The 15,126-nt window shown below is 37.9% G+C and overlaps 1 protein-coding gene and 1 long non-coding RNA gene across 3 annotated transcripts in view; one reads left to right on the top strand and one right to left on the bottom strand.

Moving 5' to 3' along the window:
* zmat4a (zinc finger, matrin-type 4a) overlaps positions 1-15,126 on the top strand; it is a 129,913-nt gene that overhangs the window by 12,487 nt on the left and 102,300 nt on the right. The window lies entirely within an intron of this gene.
* The window catches only part of LOC137071180 (uncharacterized), a 157,171-nt gene continuing 151,342 nt past the window's right edge, over positions 9,298-15,126 (bottom strand). Inside the window, exon 3 of the long non-coding RNA XR_010904394.1 lies at positions 9,298-9,602. This is a non-coding gene — a long non-coding RNA (uncharacterized lncRNA). The remainder of the gene's footprint in view (positions 9,603-15,126) is intronic.

The following is a 15,126-nucleotide window of genomic DNA, read 5'->3' as shown; positions in this document are numbered from 1 at the left end:
AACTACGCCTTTGTTTTGAATAGGCGCCCTCTAGAAGACGGAAAAGTTGCATATTGCAACCTTTAAAAAGGTCTTAAGTCTTAAATTTGATTATTAAAGAAATGTGCAGCAACTTATTTTACGTTTGACGTTTTATCATGATTGAATGATTTAACAGCACTTGAATGAATGATGGCGTGATCATACTGTGGCACAGCCAAAGGATGACTGTGGTATTAATTGTGTAAAAAATGTTTAACATGTTAAACTGAAGAAAAATAATAATTGCAAAATTAATGCATTAATATTGACAACCGTGTGTGTTATAATAGTCATACAATCTGCAACCGGCAAGCAAATTTAGAGTTGCGGTAGCAATTTAAAAAAAAACATATTGCTTAAATGTACATGCATTCTATGCCCAGAAAGCATGCTTTTAAACTAAATTTACATATTCAAATTGCCTCCCAGTTTCTTGAGGTCCCTTGGTTTAGAACCACTGTGTATGTTATGATATTCAAAATCTGGCCGGCACAATAAGCTATTCATTATTTTCTCTTTTTATTTATTTTTTTACATATTGAATTGAGATTTAACAATAATTAGCAGACCCCCTGCAGCGTTGCCATGGGCCCACTGAGGGTCACACACCTCCTGTCTCTCTGGTTTTGTTTCTTCTGCTCACATGAGGCCCATCTGAATGTTGCACAACTTCCAATTAAAGTGATAGAACAGGATAATGATGTTTGACCTTCAGCTACCCACAGGGAAGAAACAATGAGCAGTTTTTGCTCTGAGAAATAGACTGACATTGAAACCGTAAACATTTGCCAAGGTGAAGCGGGGAATAAGTTGATCATTTAAGAGAACTGGTAATTATGTTGTGCTAAATCTAGATGGCACTTAAAATGTCAGATATGTGATCACTTCTATTGTTAGTTGATTGCAAACAGGTCCAGTTCATCAACCGAGCATTTAATTAGTTAGATGGTGGGTTATTGTAGCATGGCCACATTATTACATAAAGCCATCTTAATTTGCTCCATGATAATCACCCACCGTGACAAATGTATTATCTGCGCTCGGGAACAGGTCGCTTTCCTTCATCGTGCTTCAATAAATCCTATCACATCATCTTGCTCCTCTGCACATGACAGCAGATGTTTTCCACATCCCCTGGACACATAACACCACTATCTTCTGTAGGATGGTGGAAAAAGCATTTTGTGCTATATCCCCATAACAGCCCATGTCCATGAAGCATCCAAAATTCATGAGTCTGGCAAAGAGAGAGTTACTTTGTTCTTGTGCATCGAAACATCTGCTGTGTAAAAGAATCTCCTCTGTCACTTTATTTTGAAAACCTTTAGGTCGGGAGTGGACCCGGCCCACTCGGCATTTGGCGTGTGAAGCTCTTTCTGAGAAGTCAAGCAGCATCGTTTTACTCTCATTATTTATCTCGGCACATATTGTACACAGGTTCTGAATTATCCATAAGCACTCCAACGGTTGTTTCAAAGGCCTGTCAGGGAGACTAAACAACTGTGTGAATAAAACACAACATTAGAAAGATTAGCAGATTAGAACAGGCAGATGCTGAGCAGTGCAAGGCTCTCTTTTTTTATCTCTTACATTATTTATCATATTTTCTTGAGACATCTTCTTCTGTCACTCCTGTTTATGTAGTATGAGGAGGAGCGGTTTGAGATCTAGGGAAAAAATAACAAATCTTGTTTCTTGCCCTGAAGTTTTGTTTGCTTATAGACCTACTTAAGGGATGTTCTAAAATTAACTTTTGCAAAGTGTCACCCAAGTTCTAGTTTCATGAAATGGGTTTGAAATTATAATAATCTTCAAGTGATTTTTATACTCTCTTTAACTTTTAAATGCAGCTTTATAGTGATCTTATAATATGTGTCTGTCAGCTCTTGAAAAAATAACGATAAACTGGAGTTCAATAACACTCCTTAGAGATGTACATCTCATTTTATCTCCATTCTTTCAAGAATTTGTCTTTCCTCTTTGCTATGAGCTTTGTCCTAATTTTATCCCAGTTTTCAAATGAGTATGCTTATGAAGTTAAATCTTTTTTTAGTTTAAAAGTTAATCTTTTATTCATTCTACTAAGACAGTCAAGTTTTGATAAAAAGAAGAATGTCAATGACTAATAATTTAATAATTTAATAATTTTTCATATATGCACATTTTTCAGCAAGGATGAATTATTTTTTCTTCACACAGAGAAGCACATCAATCTATCGCCTAATGCCATTGCGGGGATTTATTCACTAGAACGGGAAGAATCTTAAAAAAAACTAACTATATATTTGACACAAATTAATGCAAATATTATTTTTCAAATAGTATCAAAATGATTATTTCCCAACTAGTAATAAAATCTAAACGCATTTAACCCGAAATTAATAGGGACGTTTTTTTTTTTTTTTTTTTTTTATTTACCAACACCGCAAGATATTCTATCACCAGAGAAAAAATTGTTCTGGTAAAATATTATGTTTATTTCCTGTTGCTGGAATTCGATGGTTGAGAGATGACTGTAGACTGATTCTACATTTGTGAGATGGAAATACTCCTATTTTTTTCAATTCGTCAGAGAAAACTACAAGAACGTAATAGTCAAGTCAAGTGCAATCTAGGGATGCACCACAACCATTTTTTCCGATCCGAATCCAAACATTCTGAGTATCGACCGATTCCGATACCTGTGCAGTTTTGTTTAAAAAGTCAATGTAGAATTTCTATAACTCACAGGGTGTACGTGGGTCCTTAAAAAGTCTTAATATATAATATATAAAAATACTTAAATTATTTTGGTTACATTAGCAGGAAAGTTTCTCCAGTCTGACAGACACAGTTACTGTTATCATTGGACAAACCGCAGATTTCCCCCCGCTGTAAGCTAACGCTATCATAGAGAATTGCGGTGGCAGAATCCAGTCGAACTACAGCTAGCTGACCAGCCTCCTTACTAGTTTAAAGGGGTTCATGCAAGTTTACACAAAAATGGCAGCATCATGAAAATGATTCTTCTGATTTTATTACATTAAGCGCTTACAGCGATAGATAATGGCTAGTGTACTTGTGGTATCAGTGTCACGATGTTGTTGAAGCTCGTGCTGCCTGGAGAAATAAAATTAGCGTAATGGCAAACGTAAAGAAATTCACAAAAGAAACATACTGAGGTAAAAAAATAAATATCATGTTACATTGATTTGTTCAAACAAGTAGTTCAAGTTACTATGATTTTAGACACAACATTGACTGTTTTGTTCAGTGTATTTAAAACTATGTATTTAAAGGTGCCCTAGAATGAATAATTGAATTAACCTTGCCATTGTGCAATAATAAGAGTTCAGTACATGGACATAACATACTGTGAGTCTCAAACACCATTGCCTCCTACTTCTTATGTAAATCAAAAACACCACGAAAAATAAGTGCTTCTCAACATAAAACCAACCGTGACGCAAGCGTTGGGGATCATTTATATGTACGCCACAACATTTGCATCCGTCCAAACATCTTTATTGTCAGGCGGAAATGACGGAGACGAATCATCAGGTAAACAAGCTGCTCACACACTTCATGTTCCAGGCTGTTCAGGAGACCTTAGGACTTTTCTACCCTTCCCACAGATAAAAAATGTCAACAGTCATGGTTGATGTTTATAATCCGATACCACAACAATTTAATTCAAGATCGTTCTTTTGTTCGGCCCATTTCAAGCAAGCTTCGCTCAGCGTCTTAAACTGAAGAAAGTGGCAACTGTATTCCTGCAAGCAATTAGTAGTGATCTATCCACTTATTGACTGTTTAAACAATTTCTGATTAAATTGAAACTTTCTTAGAGAGACAGCATTGTCTAGATTACGCAAGATGCTAGTACAGCAACAATAGGAAACTCCAAGTACCATAACAAAACTAAATAGTGTGTCTAATGACAAAAGTTAATATTATTTTGTATTATAAAATCTACAACCGTATACTTTGCTTACAGATCGTTCACTCGATCCTTCTAGCAAACATCACCTTTCTCACCATATAAGTTAAAACGATAGTCATTTGACAAGGCTATTCATTTTGTAAAAATATAAGTTATAAAGAACTGAAGAATGGTGTTTCCTATGATGTTTTTGCCTATTTGTATTTCAGATTAGGCTACATCACAGTCACTGCGTAACCTTAGCCTACATTGTGACTAACGTTATATAAACATGCAATATCATTGACGAAAAAAGACAAGTCTAAAATGTAGACTGAATGACACTAAGCAGAACATCTCAAATGGAGATTGATAAAATGCAGTTTTCTTGTTTACTGGTGTTATCAGATCACCCGCACGTGAGAGAGAGAGTTTGCGTGCAATTGGTTGCCAGATTGGACATGTTTGGGTAAAACACTGGATAGTATATGGGTTTCTTTTCTCAGATAAGCTCTGTTTGGGGGATTTAAATTACTGAAATCTGGCAACCGAACGAACGCGAGCTCTTTCTCGGACGGGGATGATGACAACACCAAATAAACAAGTAAGCTGCATTTTATCAATCTCCATTTGAGATGTTTTGCTTAAAGTGTCATTCAGTCGGTCTGTGTTGTGTCATGATGGTCAGGACTCACGAGCTGCTTTACTGAGCTGCTGAAATAAGCCAGTGAGAGTTTAACATTAATATTCATGACTCTTCCAAATAAGGCAAAAACTGAGCATTACATCCTAGGGACAATTGGGTTGTAAATGGACCTGTAAAACAGTATCTGGACAAACTTTGCCCTTAAATAAGCCACATACCCTCTATGTAGATATCAGAGAACAGTTTAACATATTGTTTTAAATCATTCTAGGGCACCTTTATACTTTGTTACAGTCTATAGTTTAAAGATTTCTTATTTGTATAGGAAAGACACAACAGAATAATTTGATATACTATTTTACTTTATGCAATATTTGTGTCTGTAGACATTTTATTGCATGATATAGGTCTTAAATTTAATACATAATAGTCTTAAAAAGGTTTTTAAAAGTCTTAAATTTAACTTTAAATTTAACTTGATGAAACCTGCAGAAACCCTGCTTCAGTGTGTTGAACTGATAATCAGTATTTTGTGTCTTAAACACAGTCTACAAAATACAAACAACTTCATTATAAAGAAATACTACAAATAAAAAAAATATAAATCTATGACAAAATACTAGTATAAACTAGATGGTGGATAAACTAGATTCCTGTGCACAGGATGATGCCCTTAAAACAACAGAGCAACAGCGTGCTAGCCTAGAAATCTAGACGCACCCTAGTGGCAGCATTTTGTCACGAGTGTCGTCTAGCAACTCTCAATACACTTCTGAGCTGTAAACGCCAAACTCTGGTCAGGCCAATCACAACGTTTATATAGTCGGTGGGCGGGGCTTAACATAATGACGGCAAGTAAACACAGAAACTGGCGAACGGCGATCTTTCGAATCAGCTTTGGCCGCGACTCTGGAAGACTTGGAGTTAAGCTTTTCTCTGAGAAAAGAACAGCACTGAAGTCATTCTTAAAAAGGGAAGATGTGTTCTGAGTTTTGCCGACTGGATACGGAGAAAGTTTAATCTATCAACGAGCTCTGCTTCACCTTCGTTGCTCTGGTTTGTTGTAGCGCTATTTAATGGCGTGCATGCCGTGCAGAGGGTGTTTTAAAAAAGACAACCGTTTATCCCTGTGAGCCCTGTCAACGGTGAGTTTCCAGACCAAACATTTTGATGTGGGTCCGGCATGTCAGGCTAACAGCGAGCAGCCAGCGCTGTCCGCATTGAAAAGTTTAAAACACTTAAGGAAGATATATCGATGCATAACGCACACTAAAGGAAGATATATCGATGCGTAGTGTATCAATCTATGCAATATTAATATTTTATTGACCTTTTTCTTGTAAAAGTTTAAAAATTCAGTTACAGTGTATAGTTACAAGAACAATACAATCTCTAGTTCAGTGTTGACACCCGGAAGAAAGTAACAACAATAAGAAACAACAATAAACTCCAGACAGATTATTTTATGATAAACCATAGACCCATATCTGCAGATCAGGCATAATAACAGGAACATTGAATCATCTTGGAGAAACTTTCATCGTGTTGACTGTCGTAGCCAACCGTGATTCACAGTTTGAAAGCTGAATGGTAGGGAGGGAAGAAATGACTTAAATATTCATCTTTACCTCACATTAAACTATGGAATGGCTTCAGAACACCTAAGGGTGTTATTAAAAAATGGCTTTAAAAAAATTGTATACTGTTAATTGAGGTCAACTAATGATGTTTGTGGTTTTTACATTCAAAAACATCATAACTAATAAGTAACAGGCTATTTTCTACACTGGTTTTGATGCCCTCTCCAAAACACTGGTTTTGATGGGTGTGACGCACTGGAGACTTGGAAGTAAACGCCCACAACTAGGATTGGAGAAGATTTGCATATTTAATGAGCTTCAGCTCCTGTCATATCTACGCCCCTGTCGGTTCAGTTCACATGAGGGAGGGGTTGTTTTTTTTAAAGCGGCGACCAGAATGATTCAAGTACGTCTTTATCAAACAAACACAATGATTTATTTCTCACCCACCCGCGATTGATTGGACTATTATTTTTGTATTACATAGCCTGCACGATCGCTTGACATAAGCGCGAACTGCACGCACCCACACGTGCGCACGCGCCTTCAAATGTTGAGCTTTGCAAGCCCTGGCCCATACATGTCTGAGTCCAGTGTGCTAAAGCTCAGGTATGTTCTATTAGAGACGTACACATAAGCAAAACGATCTATAAAAATGCAAAACTATTATATATTAAAAAAAAAATTCTCTCACATAAATGTGTCGCACCATTCCTCCTGTTGGATCCAATTTAGAAGAAACAGCGTTCAATCTCAATATGTCTACAAATCCAGCGGCACCTGAGATTTGTTTACAAACGATCCCGCGCTGAAATGAAGCGAACACCATTTGTTCCCCTTGTGAGCTGGAACTTCATTAAAAATAAAGTTCAACCACATATTCCTAATATTATGATCAGAAGGAAGCTTATGCAGCGACTTTGTTCTTCTACAACCAACAAATAGCGCAATATCTTGCTATCTTCTTCGGCATGTTTATTGCTGCTGGCTATAGTGCAATCTGAACAGCTCCATGAGTCGGTGGGCGGGGCTACTGAACTACACGTGCTTATTATTCTGTAGTGGTGGTGTTTCGTCAGTCGATGACATCAAGCTGCAAACAGGATCGTTTTCTGGGCCTTGTGTCTATAAAAGCTTTTCTTTGACTAACATGGACATTTTCAGCTCTGAAACTGACAGGATATTCTTATATTACCATGACCTTTTATATATCAAAAGGGAAAAGGGAAAGTTGATTTCATTACCCCTTTAATATATAGTGCACAAAGCATTGATGATTCTTTATAATGTTTTTGTGCCTTTTGTGGGACACTGGGGCTTAACAATAACACAGAATATTATACGCACACTATCGGATTTGGATCGGTCCTGTCTGACCGAAACCTGATCCAGCAAATAATGGTATATCAGAGCCGATACCGATACTGATTATCGGATCTGTGCATCCCGCACCCTAAAAATGAAAATTCTGTCATCATTTACTCACCTGTATGAATATATTTGTTCTGTTAAACACAAAAGAAGATATTTTGAAGAATGTCGGTCAAACAGTTGATGGACCATGATGACTTCCATAGTATTTTTTTCCCCCTATGCAAGTCAATGAGGTCTATCAACCATTTAGTTCCCTATATTCTTCAAAATATCGTCTTTTTTGTGTGTTCAGCAGAAGAAATAAATTCATACAAGTTTGTAACAACCTACAGGTGAGTTAATGATGAAAGAATTTTCAGAAAGTTAGTCAAAATCCAGTCACTGTGAAACCTCTTTTAACAAACAAAGTGTAGACATGTAAGAGATTTATTGTGCATTGTTGGCAGCTTTATAAAACAACTTTGTAATTATAACACAACTTTGTGAGATTGTGATGAACTGGCAAAGCAACAGTTTTAGTCATTGTAAAGGGGGCAGTCTTGGGCCATTATATAAGCTGTAGCCTTGAAAGCGAACCAAGACTCTTGGCTGGCTTTCAAGGCTACAGAATATATAGTCCATTGAGTAAATCTATTGTTTTTCTTGCTGCTAAGAGGACTGATGGCCAATTTCTTGATGCAAACAGTGCAAAGTTTTGGAAGTGGCAGCTACATATAAATGCTGGAGTCACTCTGCACTAGACACATTAAAATAGTGATGAATTAAAGCAATGTGAAGGTAGCCTAATGGATTCATAGAAAAATATTTGAAGCAAAATATGTCTCTTATTTTATTCCAATTATTGTTAAAGTGATGACTTATAAATAATCTTAAATGTCTCATTTGCAATTGCAATCGTGCTGATATCCGAGGAAGTAGCACAATCTTACTCATTTGATGTAACTCAACTTAAACACAAAATGCAAGAACCCATTTAAGGCCAATTCCTGAATATCCTTAATTTTGGGGTCATTTTTATTCATTTTGGCAGCATTTCCGACCTGGCATGACACTATTTTTTGTCAATGCCAGACTAGCATGCTTGTGAAGCTTAATAGAAGGCTGTTACCTAAATTAGGCCGACTCTATTTAGATGTTTTAATACTGGTTTCATTTTACAGCAGTGACAAACAGTGCCCAAGTTTAGGGCAAACACGATCATCAGCTGGCTGCCACCAATGTAGGCAGGACCAGGAGACGTAGACGCTGCTCGTCTGCTCTGCACAGCGCTGTGGAGGCTGTGACAAAGGATGTCTGAGAGTGGGAGGGGCTTTCTTGCACACAAACTTAATTGAGAATTGATGCCACAGGCTAAATTTAAACAAAAATAAAAAATGACTTGCAGAAAGGGCATTTATATAGTCAGAGACCAAAAGGGCCAGGTGCTTGAGCACCACTTGGGGTCTTATCTGTGCATGTGCCTGCTGCTGCCTGTGGTAATTCTTCTTATTAATATAGAGGACACACAAACTCTCTCCCTGTGATTCCAGTTGCTTTGCTCTGTGCATTGGGATGTGTTGCTTCAGAATGCTAATAAGCTCAAGTAGGACATGAGGACATTACTCAGCAACCAGGACTGTGCGCGCCTGTTTGCAGCACCAGCAGGGATTGGAAACGTACTGAATTGGTTAGCATGCTGCTTTGCTTGGTTGCATCCTTTTGAGCCTTTTGTAAATCAATGGAGAAAATAGCAAAATGTACTTAAGCCATATCACATGAGGAGGAGTGCTGTTGTACTGAATATAAATTTTTGACCTTAGTGTTGAGGTCAAAGAAGCCAAAGCAGCAAAAGGAGTTTGTGAGTGAAGCATATGTGATTTCCTGATGTTTTAAATAGCGAGTGAGTTCTAAAAGTGTGTCTGTAGTGTTGGGACTTTCTCCAGCTGAAGTGACAGAGGAACACCTTGAAGCAGCTGGTGTCCAGCTCAGTACCTCCCCCCACTGATTACAGCACACCTTTGACAGCCGGAACATTTGTCAGTGCCGCCCACTGCACTGCCCTCTCTGCACTTCCTGCTGCATCCCACATGCATGCTCCTCACTGTAAGCACACATGCACAGTAATCAAAAACATATTTTGTTCTTTCAGTTTTAATGCAGTTGGAGTCATAAACCGTAAAAAAATATGCAAGGTAGGAAGGTAGTCTTCACTACCTTCCACTGAAGAAAAGCTTCACTTAAGCTTTAATGTCTACATTTCATAACTGTTTTTTTTTTACACCAACATAATGAGAATCTGCGAGAGTGTGAGCGGGCTTTTGATATTGCGGCTCTACTTCCTGCTCTCTACTGTGCAGGTTCCGGTCCCGAGGTCACTGCTGCACAGACTCAGTCCCAAATCTGCGCATTAGTGACCTTGGGAATATTAGTTGACCTAGTTAAATATTTAGTGTCCCCAACTAAACAAGCCAAAAGCCAAAGGCAAAAGAGGCAATGGTGGCAAGAAACCAAAATCTACACTCTATAAGGTGGCAGAAAAAACCTTTCCAGAGAAACCAGGCTCAGTCTGGCTCTGGCCAACAAACTAGCACGTATATGATTATGATTCAGGCAAACGTTACAAGTCAGAAATCAGATTAGATTGGAACATTCAAAATATTTGTCCATATCCATTCAGTTGAAGATTGAGTCAAGAGACAGGTTTGTTGAGGATCAGTGCCACTGGATGTGTTGGTACACACGGTCTCTCCGGACACTTTGGTCGTGTGTAAACGCAGGTCCACCATCTGATCTAGACATGGCCCGGATCCGACTTATTACAGATAACCTCGGGATAAACCGAGAGACTAACATTAGCGTAGATGCCATTCTTCTTATGATGTAATGGTGTTATGGGAAGTGTTCCCGATTCTGGCTAACCTAGTTAATGCAGTCATACAATCATTTAACTGATTTGAATAATATAAATGAATAATGTATGTTCTATGTGTGTGCCATAGTAAAGAGATGTGTTTTCAGTTTAGATTTAAACTGACAAAGGATGTTTGCTTCATGAATAATGCTAAGAAGTTCAGGAGTTTGGGTGTTAAATAGGAAAAGGATCTACCACCTGCGGTTGATTTTGATATTCTAGGCCGCAATACATGTGAAGGATAATGCTTTAGGAGCTTAACCACTTGGTGCTTACTGCTTAAACAAGAAGTAATAAACAAGATTTAAAAATGTATACAATGTTTAATAGGGAGCCAATGCAGTGTTAACAGAACTGGGCTAATATGGTCATACTTTCTGGTTCTAAGAATTCTAGCTGCTGTATATTGGACCAGTTGGAGTTTGTTTATTAAGCGTGCAGGGCAACTACCCAGTAGAGCATTACAATAATCTAGCCCTGAGGTCATGAATGCATGAACTAGCTGTTCAACTTTCTGCATTGAAAGCAGAAAGTAATTTTGTCCGAAATTTGATACATTTTTAAGATGGAAATATAATAATAATAGCAACAATGAAAATATAATAATAATAATAGCAACAATGATTTCTGATTGATCATGTAACATTGAAGTAATGGCTGCTGGAAATGTAACTTGGCCAATAATACAGTTTATTACTGCATTTTTTAATCAAATAAAGACAGTCTTGGTGAGCACGAGACTTATATAAAATCTTACCCTTTTGCATTTTAAAGTTTAAAAAATATATTATAAACCTTCTTATTTATATCAGGAGAAAAGTTCAAATATGTTTTATTTGAATAGTGCTTTTCGCTTGTTCTGTGATCCATTTGACAGCAGCAAAGGCAAAGAAAGTTTTTGATTGAAGATTATGGAAAAACTTTTGAAAAACATGTATTGATGAATCATGCAAAATAAAGCCAGAGACTTTTGATTAAGAAAGGAAATGGAGTAATTTTGTATTATATTGTCTTTTAATTACATTTACAATTTCACTGTTTAAATGAGGGAGAAAACTCCTCAACTTGGTCTTCTCCATTTTTTTCCCCCTATAAGCAGGCCTCAGACTGATTAATAATGCAATTGTTTCTTAGATGTGTGCTCTGTGTGTATGTGTTCTTCAGAGCAATGGTCCTTGGGCTCCAGTGATAGCATATTGCCTATTTTGTTCTGCTGAATTTATGCACAGCTTTCTCAGGCCGGGAGAGTAAGCTGCACTCCCCACACCCTCTTTCTATTTCTTCTTTTTTTTGTTCTCTTTGTCCCTTCTTCCTTCAGCAGCAGCTTGGTTTATTTCTTAGTTTTATTCTCATATCTTTTAACTTATGTTGCTAGAAAGCCTATCTGTTGCCCAGAGCAACTTCTGACACAATTGTGCAAACTTGTTGTCTTGAATTTAGCACATCTACAGACGTTTGTCAGAGAAGGTTGGCTTTTCTCTGATGATGGGTAAACTGAGGACACGAACAAAAGGAGGTTGAAAGACCACGTATAGTATCCGTGATGCTACTGCATGTTTTTGTAGATGCATTACAAGTTGCAACAGCGAAGTACTTTGAACATTGCCCTACACTGAATTTAAGAGTTGAGAGAGCAACTGAGTACTATTGAATGTTTACCTGAGCTCTAAATCTGATGCAGATTTTTTAAAGAAATTCTATATTAGTGACAGCCTGGGATAGATTTGAGGTTCGAAGGTAGATTCGAAGTTTACATTTTTTTCTTTTGAATAGCTTGAATATTGAAATGGCGTGATATCAAATATGCATGCATGAATAAGTGCAACAAACTGACTCTATTTGGAAACTATTCAGTATGTTTATTTATTCTGTTTGAGAGAAGTTTCAGTCATTAGCATTTGCAAATCAGGTCATGCTAAAAATGTGGAAATCCCAGTGTCTTAATCTGGCTTTCAACAAGAGCTGCTGCACAAAATAAATAAAAAAGTGCAAAAAGCAAGGCTATAAAAGAGGAATCAACTCACCAAAGTAAAAAAAAAACAGAATCATTTAGTGATGAATAATCCATTGTTTCACTTTGTTTTTTTTATATGCGCATATGAAATAACATTCACCTATTTATATTTTAAGAGCATGGTATTTATCTTATTGTGATTTATTTATCCATGCATGTTTCCTTTCCTGTTGTTTTGTTTTTTATTAAAAAAATAAAAACTTTTATCAACTCGATCTTCCAGTAAAATAACAACAGACTTCTTTCTGGTGATGTCGACTCACACTCAGATCTCCCTCAATCCAACCAACAACTGTTAGATGCCTGCTATTTTTTTTAAAGCCAGCGTGTATGATCTCCCACAATCCTGTTTGTGTGAGAAGGCGTGTGTAAGCAGAATTTTTTTCCCTTGAGCAAAGATGGCAGCAAACTTGCCGCACACTTCCACATATGCCTTTGAGATGAAGAGGGATGGTAATGGACAGCTCTCTCCAGGTATTGCAGACCTCCTTGACCTTAACCTAGTTTCTTTAGGAGGTGCCTTCATACGGAACTGCTGTCTGTTAATTCTGTGACTAGCTGCAGCATGGCAACTGCTTTCAAATAAAGTGCTTCTCAATTAGATGACTGAATCCTGTTTACACCGGATATTAAGATGCATTTTAGTCGATCAGATCACAAGTGGGGGACGCTAAATATGGGTTTAGGCAGGGTCTGAAAACGCATATGACTGGATTGCTTTCCTAATGTAGATGCTGTGTTTGAACAGCCACAAAAGACTGCCTACTCTCCGCCTACTGACCAAATGCGTAAACATTATAGGAAGTGCGTTAGCCAAAACGTTGACGGCTGAAGAGCTGTTACTGAAGCACTGAGACTGGCAAGAGTAGCTTCCAAATCAACACTACTCATCTTGCTTGATCGGTCTGCTGCATTTGACACAGTCAACCACCAGATCCTCCTGTCAACTCTCATGAAGATGGGCATCTCAAGAATTGCACTCCAGTGGATCAAGTCTTACCTCTCAGGTAGGCCCTTCAGGATGTCGTGGAGAGGTGAGGTTTCTAAGTCACAACTTCTTGCAACTGGGGTTTCTCGGGGCTCAGTGTTGGACCCCTTCTCTTCTCCATCTACACGTCATCATTAGAATCTGTCATTCAGAATCATGGCTTTTCCCATCACTGCTATGCTGATGACATTCATATCTACTTCTCATTTTAAGCAAATGATCTGACGTTAGCTGCTCACATCTCTGCCTGTCTGACAAGACATTTCTTGCTGGATGAAGGACCAAAACCTTCAACTCAGCCTTGCTTAGACCGAACTGCTTGTGGTCTCAGCCAACCAAGCACTTCATTACAACTTCTCCATACAGCAAGGTTCGTCAACCAGGAACCTTGGAGTTGTGACATGATGATCAGTTAAGCTTCACTGACCATATTTCTACAATGGTACGGTCCTGTAGATTTGCTTTATACAACATTAGGAAGATTAGGCCCTTCCTATCAGAGCAGACCAAAACCACTCCTTGTCCAAGCTCTAGTTATATTTTCAGACTGAACTTTCTTAATGCACTCTTAGCAGGCCTTCCAGCATGCACTGTCAAGCCTTTGCAACTGATCCAGAATGCAGCAGCGAGGATGGTCTTCAATGAGCTGAAGAAAGCCCACGCCACACCTCTCTTCATTAGTTTCCACTGGCTGCCAATAGCTGCTTGCATCAAATTCAAGTCACTGATGTTTGACTTCAAGACAACTTCTGGTTCTGCACCAATATGCCTAAACTCACTAGACTTGTGCACCCTCCAGAAGTTTGCGCTCTACAAGTGAATGCGGCCTCGTGGTGCCATCTCAAAGAAACACAAAATCACTCTCATTGACCTTTTCCTGGACGTTCCCAGTTGGTGAAAGTCCCAGCATTTAAGTCTTTAGCCATTTTCAAAAACATCTAAAGACATCTTTTTTCATCAGCATCTGACCAATTAATACTAGCGATTACCTATTCTACTTGTCTTTTTCTTTAAAAAAAGAAAACTGTGGCTCGCAGGTGTCTTTCATTAGCATTCGCACAAGCAGCCTGGGGCAAATTGAATACATTAGCTCATCCATGAACATGATTTCTGCCACTGGAAGTCCACTGCATACCTTTCTATCGGCTGTGGAAGTGAAGACAACAACTCTCATGTATCATTAACTGCGTCAAGCTACGATTACGAATAAATATATCCTTTAAATAAGCAACCTCTAGTGGTGATAATTCCATATTGTGCCTTTAACTGATTTTCTATTAATGCAGTACAGTAAATGGCATAGTGGCTGTTGTCTCAGTGGTTTACATTCATGAGCTAGCATCAAGTGGTTAATTTACAACAAAAACCAAAAAGAAAAATAATGCCTTTATCTCAGTTTTTTTTTTCCATTATATAATGAAATAAGACAAGATCAGCGAAGATTAATTTTTAGCTAATTCTTAATTTGTGAATTGGAATGTGTTGATGGAGCTTGATGTGGCATCCTAGATATAGAACCTTACTAGGCTGCAGCCACAGTCTGGTGGCTTTTAAAACCTTGTCTCCACATCAGTGCAGCTGTTAGCATAAATACACTGTAATTTAATTTATGAGGCAAAGTGTGCAAAGGACATGTAGAGAGTGATCAATTCCTTCATTATCTAGGACACACTCAAATATGTTGTACAAAATCAGTAAAGCTTTTTCTTTTT

The sequence above is a fragment of the Pseudorasbora parva genome, chromosome 3 (assembly GCF_024679245.1).
Source record: "Pseudorasbora parva isolate DD20220531a chromosome 3, ASM2467924v1, whole genome shotgun sequence".
NCBI classification, from domain to species: Eukaryota; Metazoa; Chordata; class Actinopteri; order Cypriniformes; family Gobionidae; genus Pseudorasbora; species Pseudorasbora parva.
The sequence above is the reverse complement of the archived record's forward strand: the minus strand, read 5'-3'. Positions and strand labels throughout refer to the sequence as shown.